The 20,022-nt window shown below is 43.0% G+C and overlaps 1 long non-coding RNA gene across 1 annotated transcript; it reads right to left on the bottom strand.

Moving 5' to 3' along the window:
- Positions 1-235: 235 nt before the first annotated feature.
- Positions 236-12,910, bottom strand: LOC121232886. Its single transcript, XR_005931742.1, has 3 exons — positions 12,900-12,910; positions 1,547-1,550; positions 236-385 (listed from the first exon to the last, which is right to left on the bottom strand). It is a non-coding gene; the product is annotated as an uncharacterized LOC121232886 (long non-coding RNA).
- Between the last annotated feature and the right edge of the window lie 7,112 nt (positions 12,911-20,022).

The following is a 20,022-nucleotide window of genomic DNA, read 5'->3' on the forward strand; positions in this document are numbered from 1 at the left end:
GTCGTCTGGTGGTGGTGAAGATGAAGGCTGTATGTCTTCTTCACGGTGAACTCTTAACCTTCTGTCCCTGCGCAGACTCAGTTGTCCCTTGGCATTTGTCCAAATCACAAGGTTGGTCTTGGCTGGTTCTTGGAGTCACTGCTGCTTCTTATCAGGGACTATCTCCTGTCCCAGTCAGCCTCAACAATGCGAACATTAAGCATCACTTCTCATCCCCTTGGGCCAACAATGCAAACGTTAAGCACCACTTCTCATCCTCTTGGGCCACGTCTACCTCTATTGAAATTTCTTTAACTTCATTATAAGCTAGATAATTATTAAACAATTCCTATCTACATTCATATATTTACTATATCTACTAAGGTTCTTTTGGTTCCCCGTCTCACTTATGAAAGAAATGTTCCTTACATTATGCACAGATATCAGCTAATTAAGGAGTCCAGTCTTTCTTGTTATATTATCCAAGACCATCCCAGAAATCATGGTATATGACATGAAAAAATAGAGATTGGACCAAAGCCAGTAAGAAAAACAACAGATACAAGGGCTCTTGCCATCCTCTACTGAGAGACCTACATAGAGGGTTAAAGATTATTTCTCTTCGTTCTGTGGCTTCTGTGAGTATTTCAATCTTTAACTTTCCCTAGCACAGCATCTACAGCACAAGTGGAGTTGCCCAATAATGAGGGTACTGGTCTAGCACATACAAGTTTGAAGGATGGAGTTAGCTCTAGGTATCCCACTTTCAGGCCAAATACAGTAACCACTAAAATAGCATAAAACTTTTTGTACTAACTCAATGCTCTAACACACTGTGAAAAACATAGACAATGGTTATCATTCTTAAGAAAGCTTAAGTGGAAGCAGTACTGTGCCTATGCAAAAAACAAAACCACAGGCATGAAGAGCATTTTTAAAAAGCTGTAAATGTAGGCACTTTGAGGTTTAGGCTACAATACGGTAGGACTGTACACCTAAAATCTGCTCAGCTCAAAAGTATCAGTCTTCATTGAACCTGTATCCTACTGCAGTGCAAGATATAAATTGGATTCCCCAGAATCCAATTATAAAATTATGATATGCTTAACATTGCTTCTGACAGCAAATGGTAAATTTTGCTACCAACTTCAACATGATCGATTGCTCATGTTCCACAAGAGGTTTTTTTGTTTGTTTGCTTTTTAACTATTCAATGGGAGTTTTATTAGAATGAATGGAGACTTCATGATTCTTGTCAATTGTCAGTCTTTGGATTTCCTCTTTCAGTGCATGTGGGTGTATTTGTTTTGCATGGCAAGGTTTTAGTAGCTGGGGGGCTACAGGGGTGGCTTCTGTGAAAAGATGCTAGAAGTTTCCCCTATGTCCAATAGGGCCAATGCCAGCTGGCTCTAAGATGGACCCGCCGCCAGCCAAGGCTGAACCAATTAGTGACGGTGGTAGTGCCTCAGTGATAACATATTCAAGAAGGGGAAAAAGTTCTTGCACAACAGAAAACTGCAGCCAGAGAGAGGAGTGAGAATATGGAGTAAGAATATGTAAGAGAAACAACCCTGCAGACACCAAGGTCAGTGAAGAAGGAGGGGGAGGAGGTGCTCCAGGCGCCGGAGCAGAGATTCCCCTGCAGCCTGTGGTGAAGACCATGGTGAGGCAGGCTGTCCCCCTGCAGCCCATGGAGGTCCACGGTGGAGCAGATATCCACCCTGCAGCCCGTGGAGGACCCCACGCCAGAGCAGGTGGATGCCCAAAGGAGGCTGTGACCCCGTGGGAAGCCCGCACTGGAGCAGGCTCCTGGCAGGACCTGTGGACCCATGGTGAGAGAGGACCCCACACTGCAGCAGGTTTGCTGGCAAGACTTGTGACCCCGCGGGGGACCCACGCTGGAGCAGTGTGCTCCTGAAGGACTGCACGCCATGGAAGGGACCCACACTGGAGCAGTTTGTGAAGAACTGCAGCCCGTGGGAAGGACCCACGTTGGAGAAGTTCATGGAGGACTGTCTTCCGTGGGAGGGACCCCATGCTGGAGCAGGGGAAGAGCATGAGGAGTCCTGCCCCTGAAGAGGAAGGAGCGGCAGAGACAATGTGTGATGAACTGACTGCAACCCCCATTCCCCATCTCCCTGTGCCACTCAGGGAGGATGAGGTAGAGAATTCAGGGAGTAAAGTTAAGCCCGGGAAGAAGGGAGGGGTTGGGGGAAGGTGTTTTTAGATTTGGTTTTATTTCTCATTACCCTACTCTGGTTTGATTGGTAATAAATTAAATTAATTTCCCCAAGTCTAGTCTGTTTTGCCCACGATGTTAATCAGCAAGTGATCTCTATCTGTCCTTATCTCAACCCATGAGCCTTTTGTTGTATTTTCTCTCCCCTGTCCAGCTGAGGAGGGGGAGCGATAGAGGGCAGCTTTGGTGGGCACCTGGCATCCAGCTAGGGTCAACCCACCACAGTAGGCATTAATCACCATGTACTGTATTAACACAGTACTTAGAACTTTGTAAACAATCTTGCTGGATAGTCATCTAGTGTTAAGAAGTGGCACTTCATATCTATGTCAAAGATGAAATGGCCATAACTGTAAAAGAACAAAACCTAGGCAGAAAGGATGGACTTTGAAAAATTGATAGTTTTTGTTTGCTTTTTTTTGTTTTCAGCTTGCTCTCAGTGATCCTGCCAAAAGAATGTGTAATTGTGTTTCACAGTCTATTAGTAGATCAATTTTAGAAGATAATTTTCAAAGAGTAATCTCTTTTAGCTTCTCATTGCCCATTTTTTCCCCTCTCTGGACCTGAACGCTATTTCATATTTGCACTTACTGATTAGCGTATGTAAGTAGAAAATATTATGCAAAACATATCTATTTAAAGAATAAAATATAAAATCTCATTTGAATTTCCAAATTTGATTTAACCATTCCAACATTAAGCATATTTAAGTCCAAATCTTTCTACGCAAAGACTTGCAAATTGAAGTTTACCATATCTTAGTGTAAAGGATTCAAAACATGACTAATCACAGCGGAACTAAGAATAAGAGTACAGAACTAGTTCAACTTGCATGGTTGAGTACTAATAAACTTGAAATAGAAGAGTAGATTTTTTTTTTCCCCAAATGGTCCATTTAATAATTTGAAGCACTCATATTTGCAAATAGATTTCTTAAAAAAAATAATATATATATCTCAACAGCACTGCAAAGCATAAACAGGTTATATTTGAAAGGAATATCATCCTCTCTGTAGAAGTGAAAGCAAAAATAGGCCAGCACCTCAGTCATTACTAGAACTGTCTGAACTATCAGAAGATGAACTTTATTCCTTTACTCTCTTCTTTTTCTCCTTTTTATGATGCTTTTCTTTCTTAGATTTATTCTTTTTTTCCTTTTTCCTTTCTTTTTTGTGTGACTTGTTTTTTTTAACTTTGGCCCATCCTCTTCAGCTTCACTTGATGAGGAACATCTAGTAAAAAAAATAAAATACAGCTTGATAAGTAATTAAAGAAGGAAAATGCCACAAGAATAATGTTTATTTTTTATTTCAGTATTTATATAATGTCACAAATCAAATTTAGTGTAGAATTCATATAGTAGCATCCACTGGAAAGCTTATGATATCTCAGTCTGCATGTCCAACTGAATGATGACTTTTCTAACTATTCTATTGTGCCAGAAAAGCACTATGCTTATAATACAGATCAATTAACAATGGAATAAGCAAGTTGTGTGTTTTTCAACCTTCAGTAAGAAAAAGACTAATAGTACAGACCTCCAGAAAACTGAAAGTACGACAGTAAGATAGAGCTTCAAGCTTTTAAAATATCACATGATCAATAACAATGCTACAGTAATGCCTTCAGATAAATCTTAATGTGTTTATCTCATACAAAAATCTAAGAGAAATGGGTATGACAAATTTGATGGTCTTGCAGCTGACAATATTTGTCTCTAATGAGCAGTGATGAGGGAAGTGATTACACACATACAAGAATTAAGATGACAATAAAAGAAAACTCCCAATTATTATACTCAAGAGGGCAGTTTTGTACTATTGTTTACATGATTAAATATTAATTACTTGCATGTAAAGACTACTGCCAGCAGATTGACTCTTCTGTACTGTATTCATAAGTTAGAGCTACACTATGTAAATAAATAAGGGGAAAAATGCCAATATAACCAGTGTTTGTGGTGGGATGACCTTGGCTGGATGTCACGTGCCCACCAAGCTGCTCTACTACTCCCCCTCCTCAACTGGACGAGGGAGAGAAAATATGACAAAAGGCTCGTGGGTCGAGATAAGGACAGGGAGATCACTCACCAATTGCCATCATGGGCAAAACAGACTCAACTCGGGGAACTTAATTTAATTTATTCCAATTAACAATGGTGTAGGATAATGAGAAATAAAACCAATTAAAAAAAAACTTCCCCCCCAACCCCTCCCTTCTTTCCAGGCTCAACTTCACTCCTGAATTCTCTATCTCCTCCCCCTGAACGGCACAGGGAATGGGGGTTGTGGTCAGTTCATCACATGTTGTCTCTGCCGCTCCTTCCTCCTCATGCTCTTCCCCTGCTCCAGCGTGGGGTCCCTCCCATGGGAGACAGTCCTCCACAAACTTCTCCAACGTGGGTCCTTCCCACGGGCTGCAGTTCTTCATAAACTGCTCCAGTGTGGGTCCCTTCCATGGCGTGCAGTACTTCAGGAGCACACTGCTCCAGCATGGGTCTCCCACAGGGTCACAGCCTCCTTTGGGCACACCCACCTGCTCTGGCATGGGGTCCTCCCCGGGCTGCAGGTGGATATCTGCTCCACCGTGGACCTCCATGGGCCGCAGGGGGACAGCCTGCCTCACCATGGTCTTCACCACAGGCTGCAGGGGAATCTCTGCTCCGGCGCCTGGAGCACCTCCTCCCCCTCCTTCTTCACTGACCTGGGTGTCTGAAGAGTTGTTCCTCTCACATGTTCTCACTCCTCTCTTCTGGCTGCAGTTTTCTGTTGCGCAGCAATTTTTTTCCCCTTCTTGAATATGTTATCACAGAGGCGCTACCACCGTCACTGATTGGCTCGGCCTTAGCCAGCAGTGGGTCTGTCTTGGAGCCCGCTGGCATTGTCTCTGTCAGACATAGGGGAAGCTTCTAGCACCTTTTCACAGAAGCCACCCCTGTAGCCACCCTGGTACCAAAACCTTGCCACACAAACCCAATACAATAGCATACCATTTTTTTTTTTCCTGAAAAACTCAAGGGTTTTCAAAAGCAGCAATATGTGTGAGGAGCCAGAGAATGAATAGGGGAAAAAAAAAAAAAAATTCGTAACTTAAACTGAAAAATGTCTGGGCAAGAAGGGAGAACACTACTTTTTTTTTTCTTCTCTCCTCAAAAGGCATTTCCAACATCATAAATTGAAGGAAACACTGTAACTTCGTATTGCTTTCCACAGACTTATGGTATCCGCATTTCTTGCATCCTGCTCTGATGTTATCCTTATTTCCACCTGAAAGAGAAAATTCCATCAATTAGGTATTACTAAACAGAACTCTCAAATTTCTTCTAAATCTGTCTTGATAATGTCAATACACAGATAGGAGTCATCACTCCTCAGAATACTAACACTAAGATCTCTTAAAAAAACTTAAAGAAAAGCAAAACAGTGCATTTCTAAGGTCCGTTTTCTATGCAGTAATCTGTCAGAACAAATTTGGCTAGTATAAACTGGTACAGATCATTTAGCTTCACATAACTTATTGCCAAATCCTCATTTGATTTATTATGACCTTTCCATTATAATTTTAATAATTATTCCACTTCTCTTAAAGCTTATGCATTTGTTCAGTTACAGTACAAACATGGTAATAGCTATCTGACAAACCAGTCATCCATAACTGCGTACTACAAATGTAGTTATAAAGTCTTGCAGTGCGTGGATGTTGACAGACATTCATTAGAAACTCTGAAGTAAGAACTGTCTTAAAAAGGCAATTAAAAAAAAGGTATAATTAATCACTGCTGAAAAATGACAAAAGGACAGATAGAAGCAATAATAATAATAAAAAAACCCAAAACTAGCTAAACAAATTGTTAAATGACTTTGAATCCAGGCAACATGGCACCAAATATAAAGAATTAATGGGTGCAAGAAAGTAAATGGGGAATACAGTGAAGAGAATAACAGAAAAGTCAGTAGATGCTATGCAGGAAGGAGGACCAGAATAGTGCAAATTTTAGGTATAGAAAGTGTGTGATTTTCCCATCCGAACCCACAGTTAAGTTAAATAGACATAGTAAGACATGACTCAGGAGAAGAGAAACCCCAGAGACCCACCCCCCCAAAACCAGATCAGTCTTATTTTTAATCAGCTGAGCCTATTCATAATGAAAGTCACAACTGAATTTCCAAAATCAAAGGGTGCTTTTCTATCTTCCAGCTGTATAAAGTATGAAAAAAACCAGTGACTTAAACAGTTATATAGACAGTTTTCTGAATAACTAGGTTATTTATTTAAATAAATAAGCAAACATGAGAAATCCATGACAGAAATTAGAGAACCAGAAAGGGTTTCGCTCCATGAATTTAAACTTTGATTTACTGAGGCAAGCATAGTGTTTAGAAAATTCTACTCAAAATAACAGAGAAACCTTCAAACCCCAGGTTGAAAAACTAACTTGGAAACTTGGAAAACTAACTGGTCTCTGAAGAACATTGGAAAACTGAGCAATAGAGATACATATATTCCATGATGATGCATGGTTTTCTGCAGATCCCAAAACCTCAGTATTACATATCCCCTCTGGGATCTATAAACTCAGCAGCGTTTAGGTTCCTGTTTTATAACTGACTATCTTTTGAGGGAAACCCATGAGAGGTAAGAGGGTGGGAAAACAAAAGAGTGCTGTGTGGATTGTCCAGCTCATAGTTCACAAACTTCACTACTCCTGGCAGGACCTGTGGACCCATGGTGAGAGGAGTCCCGTTGGAGTGGGTTTTCTGGCAGGACCCATGCTGGAACAGTCTGTTCCTGAAGGACTGCACCCCATGGAAAGGACCCACGCTGGAGCAGTTCATGAAGAACTGCAGCCCGTGGGAAGGACCCACGTTGGAGAAGTTCATGGAGGACTGTCTCCCATGGGAGGAACCCCACACTGGAGCAGGGGAAGAGTGTGAGGAATCCTGCCCCTGAGGAGGAAGGAGCAGCAGAGACAACGTGTGATGAACTGATCATAACCTCCATTCCCTGTGCCACTGCGGGGGGTAGGTAGAGAATTCAGGAGTGAAGCTGTACCCGGGAAGAAGGGAGGGGTGGGGGGAAGGTGTTTTTAGATTTGGTTTTATTTCTCATTACCCTACTCTGGTTTGATTGGCAATAAATTAAGTTAATTTTCCCCAAGTCGGGTCTGTTTTGCCTGTGACGGTATTTGGTAAGTGATCTCTCCCTGTCCTTATCTTGACCCACGAGCCTTTTGTTATATTTTCTCTCCCCTGTCCAGTTGAGGAGGGGAAGTGACAGAGCAGCTGCATGGTGCTTAGTTGCTGGCTGGGGTTAAACCACGACAGCACACAATCCATGTAGCTGAAGTTTCTACAAAGTGCACCACCAACCTATGCCAACTCATTGGCAGTAATGTCCTGGAAAGAAGGCTATGGACAAATCATGGATGACATGACTGTCCAATTTTGGCAAAACGAAGGAAGTATCTCTTCCTCCCTATGAGCCTGTGTCTCGGCTGTAGAGGAATTGTCCCGGGAGTTCCAGCAATTCAAAGTCGATATGTCCTTCTCCCCACTTGTATGGGCCCGCATCGCAGCTATTAGGAGTAAGTGTTCCTCTGCCCAAGAGAGAGGAGATTGAAGGTACACACGACAGGCTAACCTGTGGTTTAACCTGCATGACCATGGAGAGGACATGAGGAAGTGGGATGGAGAACCTACCTCAGTCCTAGATGCACGGGTACATGAGTTGCCAGAAAAAGCAATCAGGAAAGATGATTCCTCCTGGAAAAATGCCGCTACAGTTTCCAGTGAGCACTTCCCCAGACAAAGTAGAAGGGCTGATCACATTTCTGATCCTCTTGAAGGGACTTCTGATTCATGTTTGCAAAAAGTGAGTAATGAATACTATGGCCAGGACTAGAGGGGGCCTGCCTCCAGCCAGGGGCAGGAAAGGGACAACGGGTCTATTGGACTGTGTGGATTCGATGGCCTGGCACATCAGACCCACAGGAATATAAGGCTTTAGCAGACACTGGTGCACAATGTACCCTAACGCCATCAGGCTATGAAGGGGCAGAACCCATCTGTATCTCTGGTGTGACAGGGGGATCCCAAGAGTTAACTGTATTGGAAGCTGAAGTGAGTCTAACTGGGAATGAGTGGCATAAACACCCCATTGTGACTGGTCCAGAGGTTCCATGCATCCTTGGCATAGACTTTCTCAGGAGAGGGTATTTTAAGGACCCGAAGGGGTACTGTTGGGCCTTGGTATAGCTGCCTTGGAGGTGGAGGGAATTGAACAGCTGTCTACCCTGCCGGCTCTCTCTCAAGACCCTTCGGTTGTGGGGTTGCTGAGGGTTGAAGAACAACAAGTGCCAATTGCTACCACAACGGTGCACCGGTGACATTATCACACCAGCTGAGACTCCCTGATTCCCATCCACAAGTTGATTCGCCAACTGGAGAGCCAAGGAGTGATCAGCAAAACTCGCTCACCCTTTAATAGTCCCATATGGCCAGTGCAAAAGTCTAATGGGGAGTGGAGACTAACAGTTGACTATCATGGCCTGAATGAAGTTACGCCAGCGCTGAGTGCTGCTGTGCTGGATATGCTAGAACTTCAATACAAATTAGAGTCAAAGGCAGCCAAGTGGTACGCCACAATTGACATTGCTAATGTGCTTTTCTTAATCCCTCTGGCAGCAGAGTGTCATCCACAATTTGCTTTTACTTGGAGGGGCATCCAGTACATCTGGAATCGACTGCCCCAGGGGTGGAAACACAGACCCACCATTGCCATGGACTGATCCAGGCTGCACTGGAAAGAGGTGAAGTTCCGGAACACCTGCAATACATTGATGACATCATCGTATGGGGCAACACAGCAGAAGAAGTCTTTGAGAAAGGGAAGAAAATACTCCAAACCCTTCTGAAGGCTGGTTTTGCCATAAAAGAAAGTAAGGCCAAGGGACCTGCACAGGAGATCCAGTTTTTAGGAATAAAATGGCAAGACGGGCGTCGTCAGATCCCAATGGATGTGATCAACAAAATAGCAGCTACATCTACACCAACTAGCAAAAAGGAAACACAAGCTTTCTTAGGCATTTTGGGGTTTTTGGGGAATGCATATTCCAAATTACAGTCTGATTGTAAGCCCTCTCTATCAAGTGACCCGGAAGAAGAATGATTTTAAATGAGGCCCTGAGCAACAACAAGCCTTTGAACAAATTAAACGGGAGATTGTTCATGCAGTAGCCCTTGGACCAGTCCGAGCAGGACAAGATGTTATAGATGTGCTCTATACTGCAGCTGGGGAGAACGGCCCTACCTGGAGCCTCTGGCAGAAAGCACCTGGGGAGACCCAAGGCTGACCCCTGGGGTTTTGGAGTCGAGGATATCAAGGATCGCTCGCTATACTCCAACTGAAAAAGAGATATTGGCAGCATATGAAGGAGTTCGAGCTGCCTCAGAAGTGGTTGGTACTGAAACACAGCTCCTCTTGGCACCCCGACTGCCAGTGCTGGGCTGGATGTTGAAAGGGAGGGTCTCCTCTACACATCATGCAACTGATGCCACGTGGAGTAAGTGGGTCACACTGATCACACAACGGGCTCGCATAGGAAACCCCAGTTACCCAGGAATTTTGGAAGTGATCACGGACTGGCCAGAAGGCAAAGATTTTGGAATGTCGCCAGAGGAGGAGGTGACACGTGCTGAAGAGGCCCCACTGTACAATAAACTGCCAGAAAATGAGAGGCAATATGCCCTGCTCACTGACAGGTCCTGTCGCATTGTGGGAAAGCATCGGAGGTGGAAGGCTGCTGTATGGAGTCCTACACGACAAGTCGCAGAAACTGCTGAAGGAGAAGGTGAATCGAGTCAGTTTGCAGAGGTGAAAGCCATCCAGCTAGCGTTAGACATTGCTGAAAGAGAAAAGTGGCCAGTGCTCTATCTCTGTACTGGCTCATGGATGGTGGCAAATGCCCTGTGGGGGTGGTTACAGCAATGGAAGCAGAGCAACTGGCAGCGCAGAGGTAAACCCATTTGGGCTGCTGCGTTGTTGCAAGATATTGCTTCCTGGCTAGAGAATCTGGTTGTAAAAGTACATCACGTAGATGCTGTGGTGGGTTGACCCTGACTGGGTGCCAGGTGCCCACCAAAGCCGCTCTATCACTCCCCCTTCTCAGCTGGACAGGGGGGAGAAAATATAACAAAAGGCTCGTGGGTCAAGATAAGGACAGTTTAATAAAGTGAAAGCAAAGGTCGCGCACGAAAGCAAAGAAAAAACAAATGATATTATTCTCTACTTCCCATCGGCAGGCGATGTCTAGCCACTTCCTAGGAAGCAGGGCTTCAGTACGTGTGGTGGTTGCTCCGGAAGACAAAAATGCCCCCCCCCCCCTTCCGTCTCCCTTTACTTAGTTTTTATATCTGAGCTGACGTCATATGGTATGGAATATCTGTTTGGTTAGTTTAGGTCAGCTGTCCTGGTTATGTCCCCTCCCAAGATCTTGCCCTGCCCCAGCCTGCCATTGAGGGGGGGGGCAAAAATGTTGGAGAGACAGCCTTGGTGCTGTGCCAGCGCTGCTCAGCAGTAGCCAAAACACTGGTGTGTTATCAACACCTTTCTAGGTACCAATGCAGAGCACAGGGCTATGAGGGCTGCTATGGGGAGTATTAACTCCATCTCAGCCAGACCCAATACAGATGCTCATGTACCCAAGAGTCAGGCCACTGAAGAACATCAAAACAACCAGCAGGTGGATCAGGCTGCCAAGATTGAAGTGGCTCAGGTGGACCTGGACTGGCAACATAAGGGTGAGCTATTTATGGCTTGGTGGGCCCATGATACCTCAGACCATCAGGGAAGAGATGCAACATATAGATGGGCTTGTGACCGAGGGGTGGACTTGACCATGGACACTATTGCACAGGTTATCCATGAATGTGAAACATGTGCTGCAATTAAGCAAGCCAAGTGGTTAAAGCCCCTGTGGTATGGAGGGCAATGGCTGAAATATAAATATGGGGAAGCCTGGCAGATTGACTATATCACACTCCCACAAACTCACCAAGGCAAGTGCCATGTGCTTACAATGGTGGAACCAACCACCGGATGGCTGGAAACATATTCTGTGCCCCATGCCACCACCCGGAACACTATCCTGGGCCTTGAAAAGCAGGTCTTGTGGTGACATGGCCCCCCAGAAAGAATTGAGTCAGACAACGGGACTCATTTCTGAAACAACCTCATAGACACCTGGGCCAAAAAGCATGGCATTGAGTAGGTGTATCATATCCCCTATCATGCACCAGCCTCTGGGAAAATTGAAGGATACAGTGGACTGTTAAAGACTACATTGAAAGCAATGTGGGGGTGGAACCTTCAATAGCTAGTGAATTAAGCTGTATGATGTTAATTGCTAAATAACCTGCCACTGTATATCTGTAAAGGACTGAGATAACAGCTTTGTCTCACCATTGCCTGATTAACGTTGGCTCTGCCTACATAGTCTGGCTGGCCTTGCGGTGGGAAGATAAGAAGCAAAACTAGGCTTATCCTTGAACAGTCACAATGATAATGGCAGCGATTTGTGAATGTCTTCGGTCATGGCACTTAGAGGGGGATCTGGTGCCTAACGACCCCCTAAACAAGATGTCTGTATGCGAAGCCTACAAGGCGGATATGCCGTTACCATGGCCACCTAGTTTGAGCAAAACTGCTGAAAAGCAACCATAAAGCCCACCGGCAGGACTGCATAAAACAGGTACTAGGTAAGCACAGGCAGAGCTCTCCCCACAGAAGAAGAGGATCAACGGGATGCAGCTGGATCCATGGTGGTGACTATCACTTGCTTTTCTTAAGGAAATCTCTGCTTCTTTTCCCCCTTTTCTATCATTTCCCTCTTTTCTCTTTTTGTAAGCAATAAAATGAATTAACCTTTGAATATCAACATTTGACCTCGTTTGTGTCTTAATCTCGCTTCGGGTGCATCCGATTCTCACTCCCCCTTCCATACCTTCGGAACGGGACAATGTCATTACATCTATAGTGGCTATATGCCATATCAAGGTTATTACAGTAAGAATTACCCAAATGACTGAAGGATGGACTTTGAAACCAAGCAAAGTGCAGTGGTGATGGAACTTGAACTTGCGCCCAGCAATTTCCTCAAGATCGACATTTTCAATCTGCAGATCATGGGCATGGGTTGTGCCAAATACACCAGCCACAAGCTCTAGAGGCAGCATGCAACAATCTAACACCACACACCATCTCTCCTACCCTGAAGGACTATTATGACAGATGGAGCCCCAAAGTCATGGACTAAATAAAATCGATGGACACGTTAGAGGGATGGCCCATAGACTAAGGGAATGCTATTTGTGTGTGTGTGTGTGTATATATATCTCAAAGACAGGGAAAGTGGTGGTGATTAATTGGAAAGTGTAGGATCTAGGCACGACGTAGATGGTATAGAATAAGGGGTAGATAATGTCCTGGGTTTGGCTGGGATAGAGTTAATTTTCACAGGAAGCTGGGAGGGGGCACAGCCAGGACAGCTGACCTGAACTAGCCAAGGAGCTATTCCATACCATGTGACATCATGCTCAGTATATAACTGGGGAGCAGACTGGGGGGTGGTCGCTCTGCAGGGGAAGTGGCAGAGCATCGGGTTCTGGGTGGTGAGCAGTTGCACTGTGCATCACTCTTTTTGTATATTCTTTCATTAGTACCATTGTTGTTGTTGTAACTTCTCTTTTTGTGTTGTCCCAGTAAACTGTCCTTATCTCAACCTACGAGGTTCTATTTGTTTTTTTCTCTCTCCTTTCTGATTCTCCTCCCCATCCCACCTGAGGGGGGCAGGGAGGAGCAAGCCAGCAGCTTCATGGTCCTTTGTTGCCAGCTGGGCTTAAACCATGACAGTAAGATAATGTCCCAGGCTCTCCACTGAAGTGGCAGAGGTGCCTGGTAACACCCAACAGCTGTGTCAGTTTGATAAGCAAGTGTGAAATTAAGCAATGCAGCTTTGCACTTGCATTCAGTTAATATAAAAATCACTGATGCATGCAGTGCATTGTATGTGTAGATCAGTGCTTCATCACTAGTGCAAAAAGTATAGTGCTTCCTTGCTCTTGCTGACATTCAAAATGATTCAGTTCACTGATTGCCACTTCAGTTTCTCCCAAAGGGCAGTTCTGGAAAGGCCAGAGCTGTTGTGATACCAGACTTCTGTTTATACTACACTTAACGTGACTGCCACCTGTCAGCAGCTGGCATATGGTTCAGATCCAGTGCATGACTCCCACATCTCAAAATCAGGGGGATTACTGTATATCATATCTTTTCTTACAAGTACCACCTCACTAGAGTAGTTCAAAAGAACATGATCCATCTCCTGAATAAGCTGGATGAGTCTGCCTGGAAAGCACTGTGTAGGTGGGGTTTGTTCTTCACTGCGTGGTTGGCAAATATGTTGTTGCTTATGCTAGCCTATTGGACACACATCTTAATCATACTGTAATAGTTCTTGAATACTTTCTGATGTGCTGAAGTTTCTTTTTTAGCTACAGTTGCAGCCAACATTCTCCCACTTGTTACGTCCTAGAAAGTAATCAAACTGATCACCAAGGTAATGTATTAGTTACCACAGTGTAAGGACATATAGGAGCTACTCTGCTAGTAACTGTGGAGAAGCAGTCTTATTTGCCGACTGTAGCAAAAAATCATTATCTGAGAATATCACTAAGCCAGGAGAGTATCCACGTATGTTTTAAATCCTGTGCTGTCTCTGAAACCAGCTTAAATGAGTTCAGGTATTTCAGTCTAATGCATCAAGGTATTTCATTTTTGGAATACAGAAGAGAGCCAAGTACTGAATGTCCTTTAGTAACACTGAAGGAAAGAAGTGCAGTGTAGTGGCACGGCTGCTTCCCCATTACATAGTATAGAACAACAATTAAACTGTATGATGCTGTTGTTTGGCCAGGATAAAAATCAACCCTCTCCACCAATAAATCCATGCTAAGATAGCCGGTTCTGATTTGCAGCACTATCTTAATAAAAGAGGTTAAGCAAATAATTTTGTGGTTACTTCTAAAGAAAGTCAACAACTTCCACACCTAGATACTTTAAACCCAGAATCATCAGTTTTGGCAAGCTATTTTATTAAAACTAGTTTTGAGAAAAAAACCTAAGCTGTAAAACTGTATTATTTTTTTTTTTAGTTTTGCATAGGAGGACTGACACCTTTCATCCTTTAAATTTTGAAGAAAAAATGTGTTTTTAAGTTGTGTGTCTTACTAGTTTAAAATGAAGACCAGAGATGAAGTTAGAGCTTTCAGCACAGTGACTGCAGAAGCACGACTGGGCAGCCAGCTCCCCGCTGAACCTGTAAGAGTGCAGAAGGGAAGAGAGCTGTAAACCAAACAAGGAAAAGTCTTAGACAACCTGTATTTGTGGAATTGTAGCCCTAACACAGCGCTTGGAAAATTATGCAAGTGCAAGCTTTTGTTGGAGAAGCTTGAGTAGGATTACTGTAAATTCAAATAATTCATATAGAAATAATTATTAAATACTTCCCATGTTCCTTAAAAAAAGAAAACAGTTTGAATTTTTTTGGAAAATAGTATTACGTATGATTTACCATTTACATTAATGTAAAACAGGTATACCTGTGTGTGGACACATATTTAGCTAACATCGGTCGCAAGAGCATTCCAGAGGCCTTTAGAAGACCTTGAACAGAATAAACAAGAAGACTAAAAAAGAAAGATGCCAATTAGAAGAACACAGGTGCACATTCCACGATAAAGGGAACTTGGCACAAACAACCTCAATTCGGCAGTTTATCTTGACCAATTAGACTGAGACAAGTTTCGCGTGTTTTAATTGGTATAACCAATTATGTCCTATGTTTATGCGCGTGTACAGAGTTAGTATAACCAATTATATCTTATGTTTATGCGCGTGTACAGTGTTGATATAACCAATCATATTTTATGCTTGTGCGCGTGTACAGTGACTTTGCAGAATATGTGACTATAAGTATGTGTGTGTTTTAGCAATAAAGGGTTGTCTGTTGTCTGCTCCCAAGATTACAGGCGTCCGTCTACTTCAATCTCCTCACCTGTGAAGATGTGTGACTTGCAAAAATAAGCTTAAGTTCACATCAGGAAAATATTTTCTAAATCTTCACCACAGTCTGTGTTTATTTTGCTTTACCTATGAGATGCTGCATCTCAAATGGATTCTGGGAATATCAAAAAGTTTCTTAATATTGGCTTATTTTTAATCACAGCTGGGAACACCTCGGTGGAAAATTATGAGTAGGAGTCAGAGACTATGACTTCTTTCAGCTCTTGGAGAAGAGTAAACATTACTTAGTCTGTATTTACTGCATCTGATTTCCAAACTACGTGGGATGCAGTATGGTCTGACCCAAGAATTAGAGATGTATTTATTTTTTAATTCCTATTAGTTGTATCCTGCAAGTGTGCTGTGCCATTCTTTGAAAACCTGAGTTGATGAAATGGCTAAGTGTGACTGTGCTTCTACATACACTCATATAACATGCTCTAAAACCACTCACCAAGGGATGACTCCATCTCTTTGGGCCTATATTTTAATTCAGACTAGGATAGTGTGATTTGGTATGTGCTCTTAAAAAAATATTCTAATGCTCATCTTTAGTAAGTTGAGAAGAATGACAAATGCAGACAGCATGTTAACTAAAATAAATTACTTCAGTCCTTCCACTTTGAGACAATATTTTTATAATTAAACTACAAACACGCAATCATGAGTCATTCAGATGGTACATTGTGTTATTCTGAATTGTAGATATGACTACAAAAAATAAGTTTTGGTGTTGCTAGTGTGTACAGGGTTATAAACTACTGAAGTTTTATACACTGGAAACAACTCTTAGGAAGTATTTCCATAGGACAGGGTAATATGCAGGCATGCTGTCAATGCCGTACAGTAAGAGATTTATGAAACCTACATGTCAAGAATCAATTGTGCTCAATGATCAGTCTCATCAAAAACATAATCCTGTTTTTAACACTTTACCATCTAAAAATTAAAAGCTTCTCAAGTTTCCAGATTATAGTCTTTCCACAGATTTTCCCACCCCCACCCACCCCCAGGTGCTAATATTTTTACAGAAAATGGGAATTTTCAGTGCTCCTTCTTTACAGCATTTCTGATGCTGTAGAAGCATGGCCTACCCATATGGGCAATAGCTAAAGAAGAGGGACACAAGTGAGCGAGGTCATTAAAAAGTGTGGAATGTTTTGCTGATGTTGTTTTTAGAACAAGTTCAGTAAGGTATGGTGTCCTTATAAAGCTGCCACTGCCAAATTTCTTGATAGGGTCTGAGGTGTGAGATACATAAACCTGCATTGGTGGCTTACTATGACCCAAATGTCAGGTTAGATTAATGCAGACTATTGCTTTAATGCACAGTGCAACCTTTGAGATAAGAAGAAAACTTGGAGGTGTGATGTGAGTTCCTGCATAAAGCTGTCATTATCCTCCTCTTAGGCTGAGTGAATTATACTGTACCACGATGTAAAGAAGTTAAGAGGGATTACATTCTTAAACACAGCTATTCACAAACTAGTGAGTCAAAGTTTTTAAATCATTAAGTCATTTTCTGTCGGGCTGCTATTGGTAAAATCAAGAACATCTAATGTCACATGCTAAGTTATCTCTATTCATTGCATTGTTTGCAGAGAAAGTTTTAAAACAGTCATTATAGGAAATGAGCAAATCAAATCCTCATTCTGATAGATATGGGAAGGAGGAAGAGAGAATGTGTGTGTGCGCGCGTGCGCGTGTGTGTTGGCAGAGGAGGTCAGCATGGGGAAAGTGAGGGCTAGATCTAGAAAGAAACTTGAGCATCAATTCCAGGAGACAGCTACTGCCCCTGTAATAGAAAAATGTTCTAATTACATAATTTTCCTGTAAGCTAAAGTAGGATGCATGAGTCAATGAATGGGCAAGTTGACTAACATCCCTTTTAGCTGAATTTTTTTGCCGGCAACCTGCAGCAGCTCTATGTGTGCTGTATTTGATGATTCCCATTTTTAAGTAGTAAACAAGCACAGGGAGAAAAGCTTAACTCATGGTTTAGGGCTCTGCTCAGTAAGAAGAGGTCTGAAAGTCTGGAATTTGCATACACAGGACTGTGATAACGTCACAAGAACAAGAGAGTAACTCTATGCTGACATTTTCTTGATAAGTGAAGTGTGTACTGAAAATCAGTAAACATTTTTCCAGAGATAATATATCTTATCTAATTAATGCTACAGTTGAAACCAAATGTGTTGCCTGTTTAAGCTAATTTTAATGCTTTGTGCTAGGAGAGCACAAGGACTTGCCCCAAGCAGCACTCTTTCCATGTCTAATGGATATCACTTCAGGTGTAATGGACATTACTGCATTAACCCAGGTTCCCAGTAGTAAGCTGGTATGTGGTTTGCACTAAGGCTGGCTATCTGGATACAAAAGAGGAAAGCCTTTTGGAAAGGAAATGGGTTTTGGTTTTCATTTTTTAAACAAGAGCTGGGACCAACTTCCCTGGCAGTTTGCATTTGCTCTGTATCAAACCCATAAGTAAGGGTAAGGATATTTGGATTGAAAAACAATTTTATTGTAATTATGAATGGAAAAATCCATTTCACCTTGATGAGGACAACTAGAAATGCCAGGCCCTGGATGCTTTGTGAAGATATTTGGACTACTTGTGTCCAAAATCATCCCTAAGTCACAGGGGCTTGGCACAGAGCCTTGTGCAGGCAGAACTCACCATGAGGGAGCATCAGTGCGAAATGGTACAAATAAATGAATTCAAGCAGTTTTTAGTTACAATTCTATGTGATAAAAATATTCTATAATATTTATTTCCCAGAAACATAGAGCCTCTAAACAGTTTTTAATAATTGCAAGTGATTGTTACAAGTGATACTAGTCTTCAGGGCTAACCAGCTGTTTAAACATGTGGGCATAATTTCTGCACAGTTGTAACATATAGGTAGGAACATTTGTCTATGCACTACTAAAACAAAAACTAGTGTTTTGACACTTTCTTGTGATATTTTCCTTCCTAAAAGATGCTACTTATGTGCACAGATCACCCAGCTTGAAGATGCACACCACACTGCTGGTATGTAAATAATTTCTGGGGAAAAGTCACTGTTTAATATTGCAGAGTATGCACCACTTCCCCACCACCACCACCTGCTTTTTTGATTACTCATTTCAGTAAGCTAAAAGTGGTGTAAGTCCAAACTATAACTGAATTTTGAGTTAGAGCACAGAGGTGAGGGCTACCTATTTTTAGTGGCAGCTAAACTGAAATTTCAATACATTAGCTTTGCTGCCAACACAGTGTGGCCAGTGTCGACATAGTCTGTGAGACAAATAGTCCTTCCAGTCATGTCTGCCTTCAATGTAATGGGACCTTTCATTTCTTTAGAGGGAATTTAACTTTCCTAAATGAAAAAAAAGGGGGGGAGTCTTACATCCATGCACAGAGTGTTCTGTTGGTAAACTTAAAATTTTTGTTTCCGGACCGGCTGGATTTCAAGTTGATAAGGTCATTCTAGGTCACATCTGGTAATAGCAAGATCCTCAAGAACAGCTTAAAGGCTTGCCTCATGAATCCTGTTGGTGAAGCCAACAGCTAGTACAATGTGTCCTTTCTGCTTTGGAGCTAAAAAAACCCCTGAAGTATAACTGAAGCTGGTTTATTTCTGCAAAATAGCCACTATGCCTTCGCTGTTAGGGGTGTAGTCTGCAATGACACATCACATAGCTTTCCCTGAGCTGCTGGCTTGCATCATGAGCAGATTTGGGAAGAGGTTGTTCCCTTCCCCAGTAAAAGGGTGTGAGAGACTGAAAGAGTTAATGTCTCAAACATTGTGGTGGGGCAAGTTCTGCTTAACGACTAACTGTGCATAACAAGGAACCCTGCATAGCAAGGACCACAGGTGAAAAGAAGCCGGTCAGCACAGATCAGTAACAGGACTGGGAGGCCTGGGAGGCTGTGCTGGAGGGTGTGCAGCTCCCTGTTCTGATATGCTGTTCTGATATGCTGAGCAGGGCAGCTCACCATGCATGGCCAAAGATAAAACAATGGTCATGTCTGCAGGGAAGAAGTTATTCCCCAAATGACCCCCAAGCCCACCGACCCATTTCCCAAAGGTTCTGAAAGCACAAACTGCCCATGACACCTAATTAGCCTAATGAGTTCGAGTACCTGCCTGAAGGAGGGGCAAGGAGATTATAAAAGGGCACAAATTGAAGCCCCACACACGTGCGCCCACTGGAACTGGACCTCTAGGCTGACTGGACCCCTAGGCTGACTGGACCAACTCTGGACCCAGGACTGGTGAAATCCTTCTCTTTTCTTTTCCTTTTCCTCTCTCTTGCTCTCTCTTTCCTTTCTCATAACCCCTACACCTCATCCCTTTAAGACCTAAAAACGTTGACCAAGTCTGGGACTAAGAGTGGATCTAGCCGCCCCTAGGCTCTTCTCTGAGGTGGAGTCTAGAAAGCAAGGGGGTCTACTCTGAACCTCGTGACTCAATGGGAGGTGTTATAGACGCTCGTGACAAATTGGAGGAGCCAATTTGTATTAAATAAAAGATCGAATTTATTAGCAAGCGATAAAAGAGCAAAACAGCGCTGGGCGGCCGGGGAGACAGTGCTCCGCCACAAGCTCGCACCCAAACTGGGGAAGAGCCTCTTTATTTATACAGTCTTTTTAGTCCCTGTTACGTGAGGGCTGGCTGGTATCTTCGGTATCTTGTGCC

The sequence above is a fragment of the Aquila chrysaetos genome (genome assembly GCF_900496995.4).
Source record: "Aquila chrysaetos chrysaetos chromosome W unlocalized genomic scaffold, bAquChr1.4 W_unloc_1, whole genome shotgun sequence".
NCBI classification, from domain to species: domain Eukaryota; kingdom Metazoa; phylum Chordata; class Aves; order Accipitriformes; family Accipitridae; genus Aquila; species Aquila chrysaetos.